Source organism: Theobroma umbraticum, unplaced genomic scaffold (genome assembly GCF_002168275.2).
Source record: "Theobroma umbraticum cultivar Fairchild unplaced genomic scaffold, ASM216827v3 scaffold_67.0, whole genome shotgun sequence".
Taxonomy (NCBI): Eukaryota; Viridiplantae; Streptophyta; class Magnoliopsida; order Malvales; family Malvaceae; genus Theobroma; species Theobroma umbraticum.
In genome coordinates this window covers 1,004,629-1,010,312 of record NW_018397262.1, presented here as the reverse complement: position 1 = coordinate 1,010,312, position 5,684 = coordinate 1,004,629, and positions in this window count along the sequence as shown.

Sequence of the window (5,684 nt, the reverse complement as noted above, 5' to 3'; positions counted from 1 at the left end):
TGTCCTTTGCTAGGAGACTTACATTGGTGAAGTCAGTCTTGTCTACAATTCCCTATTACGTGATGTAGACTGCGACCATTCCAATTGAGTGTTGTAATAGAATAAATGCCTTTGCAAAATTTTCTTTGGGGTGAAGATCATGATGATAGAAAGGTGCATTTAATTAAATGGAATGTCGTTGGTAGGTCGAACGAAAAAAGGGGTTTGGGAGTGAAAAAACTTCATTCGACGAATGAGGCTTGCATGATGAAATTGTTGTGGCCGATGGTTACTCGACCTCATGTGTTATGGGCGAGAATTCTTAACGGAAAATATGGTTTCAATATAGATAGGAGACCTAACTCAACTTGTGGCATTCGTTGAGCAAGGTTTGGCCTTTATTTATGAGTAATATTAGATAGGCTTCAAGTGATGGTTTATTGGTTTGGGTTTGGAAGGATATTTGGCTTGAAAAGTTTGCTCTTATAGATTTAATACGTCCTTCTCACAATATTGCTGACGATAAGCAGTGTTGCTGACGATGGGCATTGGAATGTGGCAAAGCTTGTTGTGGTTTTACCAGAAGATTTGGTGAACAAAATCACAATTTTTATGCCTCCCACGTTGTATTTCAAGCTGGATTTGCCTTACTGGCCCCTTTCGATTTTAGGTAAATGCATAGTGGCTTCGACATACAATTTACTGCAACATAAGATGCTAAGCTATTATGGTCAACCAAGTCGAAAATGGAAGAGAACTTGGAAGTGGACCGGTCCACAAAAAATTGCGTATGTTCTTAGTTCAGTGCATGCATGCGAAGGTACTAACAAATGCTGAATGGTTGAGGAGGCACATGTCTTTCTCATCATCCTGTCCTTTATGTAATGTAGGGGAGGAATCAATCTTACATATGCTTTGTGACTGCTCACAAGCACAGGAGGTTTGAAGGAGAACGTTACCTCAATCAGAGTTTGTGGGGTTCTTCGATCACTCTTTAATGGATTGGCTACTTTTTAATATGAAGAATTACCATTTCAGAGCCGATGAGGCATCGTGGCCAACTTGGTTTGGTGTTGTTTGTTGGCACATTTGGAAGTGGTGTAATCTGGTGGTTTTTGAAGGCAAGAAAATTCCAATAGGCAGCAAGCTGAGTCTCATCAAAAGCATATCGAGCATGGTCTATAACTTGACTTGGTTGACTAATTCAAATAACTCAATTAACAAGTAGGCATTGATAGGCAAAGCTCTACTACTGAATGGGCGACCTTGAATACAGTTGGGGCTTATAGGCAAAGTACGGCATTGGCTTCTTCTGGTGGTGTTATCAAAGGCCATTGTGGACATTGGAGAGGTGGATTTGTCACCAAATTGGATAATTTTTTATTAATTAATGTATAAATTAATAAATTCTTAATTTATCGTTAAATAATATCTCAATTAATTAATAAAATTTTTATAATCTCTAAGATAATAATTTATGAAGATTTTACTATATATGAACTTGATTGTACATAATAAAAAAATAAAAATTTATTAAAAATAATTTAAGAAAATTTTAAAATATTATACCCAAAAAAAAAAAAAAACAATCGAATGTACCCTTAGTAAACAAGCAAGAATTCCAACATGTTTTCAACCCCAAAAGCAGGGAGAATAAAATAAAAAATAGTTTCAGCAGGCAAGCAGTACCTAACCTAACCGTCTGTTTTTTGAGTGGCAAGTTTCAACAGTATATACATACATACATATATATACATACATACATACATATATATATATATATATATATATGAGTGACAAAGAGAGATTCTATTCCTCTAAGACCATAGGAAAGGTGGTTTAGGGAAATAGGGAATGAATAACCAAACAATTAACCAGTATTATCATAAACTGGACAGCTATGATTTGAGTTAAATTGCAGATGTTTTGAGGTCGGTGCTAATAAACTTTGAAGACTTCACCTTCAAGTACTTATATTGTTAATATAATTATACCTAGTGCATGATTTCATAATTGATAATATATAATTCTTAATCCTATCACTCACTTTGAATCTAAGAATACATATGCTCCAATAGTTAAAATACAAAATATATATGACAAGAGCAATTGTCTCTCTTTATATAGCTCAATCTTGTTAAAAAATGCCTATGGTATTTATTCATCCAACAACACTTCCTTCACCATGGAGGCATGGAGCTCATGAATTTCTTCTATCAAATTTAGGTAATCGAACTTAAGTTAAATAAAAAATTAATTGGTTTTTTTAAAACATAATTATAATAATTGTATGTATTATACGTTTAGTGTGATTCTGTTAAATTACGATACTAAATCATTGAGAATCTCTCAACAAAATTTCTCTTCTCATTATATGGTATCGAAACAATTAAAATTATTTATTTTTAATTCTTTGTTAAAATCCTGTCTCCTTATTCTTTTAGCTACACAGCCACTACACCACCTGGTTTGTGTACTATCACGTTAGTCACCAGTGTTCAACCATGCCATGTGCTGGTCGTGTGCTCTGCCATGTTAGAACATTTGTGAGGTTACCGTTTCTATTAATTTTGAGCTCTTTGCTCTAATTTTGGAATCTATTTCTGCTAAGTATGCATCTAACTTGTTTTCTGGGGCTAGTTTTACATATAACAAGACTGTCTCCACTCCCTTGGAGCCTAATAACTAAACTTAGTTCGATTGATGGTACTCATCTTATTGATTCTTCTTTATATTGTCAATTAGTTAAGAGTTTAGTTTATCTCACAATAACTCGGCTTAAAATTGTTTATAGTATTTATTTAGTTAATCAATTTATAATTACTTCTCGTTCATCTCATTTTCAGTTATTTTGAATATTCTCATTATATTAAAGGCACATTTTTTTATAGGCCTCATTTTTGTACACACTCTTTTCTAATTTAATTAAGATATTTTGATACTAACTGAGTAGATGATCTTACAAATCATCAATCAACCACTAATTATTGGCTCTTTTTGGCCAATTCTCCCATCTCCTAGCAAAGCAAGAAACAAACTATGCTTGTCCATTCTAGTAGTAAGCCTGAATATTATGCTCTTTTGGATGCTAATTTAGAGTTACTCTAGTGTTGTCTATTACTTGAGGATATGGGCATTGCCTAATCATTTGCCATTGTTCTTCGCTGCGATAATCGTAACGCTATTCAAATTGTTCACAATGATGCATTTCATGAGCCCACCAAGTATATTGAGATTGATTACCATTTTATGCATTCATCATATGACTCAAAGGGACTCTTCATCTGACTTCTGTGACCACTTCAAATCATGTTGCTAATATCTTTACCAAGGCTTGTTTTCCTAGTTGATTTCAAGAGTTAGTTTCCAAATTCAAGTTGGAATCTACCATTCCACTTTAGTTTAAGTGATGTATCAACATAATTATAACAATCGTACAGATTATAGACTAAATTAATGTGATTTTGTTAAATTATGGTACGATTACGGTGTTGTTGATTACAATTAAGATATTATTAACTTGATCTCTCCTAAATAATTGAGAATTCTTTGGGTATAAATTCGTCATTAATCTCCTTATAAAACACATAATTCATAATATGAATTTTATTTTTGTAATAACTTTTAAATTGATTAGTTTTCATTTTTAATCTACAGATTAATCATAGTATTGATAGACATCTTTCAATATAGTACCTAAAAAAGCTTTTAAACTATTTTAAAAAATTTAAATAAGTTTTTATTCTTTTATTACATTCAATCAAACTCATATACTTTTATTTAAGTCAAATAAGTTTTTATACTTTTATTTTGAGCTAAATAATCCTTATGACTAATAGTTCACTTAGTCAAAATTTTAGTTGTCTTTTTATGTCACGTGAAGCTAACATGATATGCTGGTATATCATAATTGATTATGATATAACATACTGATATATCATAATTGATAATAATATGATATCTTAACATGAAATGATGATATGATTATGAGATATTTTTCATTTTTTCCATAAATGTCACGTCAGTGTCATGTGATTATTAAAAAATAAGTGACATTTTGATCAATGACAATTAATCAACTATTAACCATAAATGTTTTTCTTTTAATTGGGAGAGAAGGGATTCAAACCTTACTCTCTAGATAAGAGATTATGTACCAACCAATGAGGTAAATACTCGAGTGCAACTATTAACTATAAAAGTTTATTTAACTATAAAAGTTTATTTAACTCAAAAATAAAAATACAAAGACTTCATTGAACGTAATAATAAAATAAAGACTTATTTAAATTTTTTTAAATAATATAGGAGTTTTTTTGAGAGCATTATGCAACAATTTTTTTCAAAAAAAAATGATAATTCTTTGAATGGACAGACGACGCCATGGTTATTGCAGGTGCTCAATAATTTACCACAATACTAGTCTTGCTTTATCTCAAGACCTTACCTTAACTTCCATTTCTGATTTTGATTGTTGTGGTTCATATCGCAGTGGCAATCTTTGTCCAAACCTCTCTACCTACCCTCAAATTTATTCATCCAAATCGCCCAACATATCCATTTAACCTATTTAATAAAAAATTAATAACAAGTGAAAATTAATTAAAACAATAAAAGAATTACAAAAAAAAAAAACATCTTTAATGTGGTGATACCAAACTTCTTGATGACAAGGATTGACATTCCTTACAAATTATATGATCAACCATAAATTATACCTTAATTATACTTTGTTTCTGCTGGTTTTCTTAGTTTTTATCCTATTATAGATTATCATGTTGTTTACACATTTTTAGAAAATCATACCTTATACTAACTCACAAACAACCCAAATAGTTCATAGGCTACATCACATCATATGCATTTGAATAACTTTTGTCCTATGATATGATTTTGATGTATTATCTAATTCATAACTACACTATTTTAATAAAAGAAAGTTCCAAATTCAAATTCTTGTTGGTATAGAATAAATTGAAATTAAATACGTTAATGTTGGATATCTCAGAAAAAGAATGTTCATATTGATATTGGATTCGCCAAATTGCATAATCCTTTTAGTTATTTTTAGGTTAAATGCTCAATATAAGTTCATCAAATGCTTCATTTTTGAATTCAATCTATGTAATTTTTCTTTTAAATTAGGATGCAAAAATTTTTTATTTTATTTATTTCAAAGGAATTGAAGACAAAATGTAATTGTTAATAGGACTAACGATATGAATTTATATTTGTTAAACGTAACCTCACATGGCAATCGGTAATTGTATTAATGATAAGGGTATAATGCTTGAAAAATCATTGAATTATTTTAAAAAATTTAAATAAACTTTTATTCTTCTATTACATTCAACCAAGTTTATATATTTTTATTTTTAAGCCAAATATGTTCTTATGACTAGTAGTTGATTAATTGTCATTAGTCAAAATATCATTTGTCAATTTTATATCCATGTGACACTAACGTGATGTGAAGAGTGAAAATGACACATACTCATATGATCATGTCAAATCATTATTCATGAGATGATTGATAACTCTATTATATAGAGTTATTTTGACTCATTTTGAGAGCTTAAGTAGCTAAATCTTTTAGATTTTAGGTTCAAATTTTAGCATTTTAGGTGTGTTTTTAGTTTAAGTTTGATTACTTGTTAAGCAATTAATTTAAGTTATTTTAGTTAAATTTTAGGTTATTTTATTTT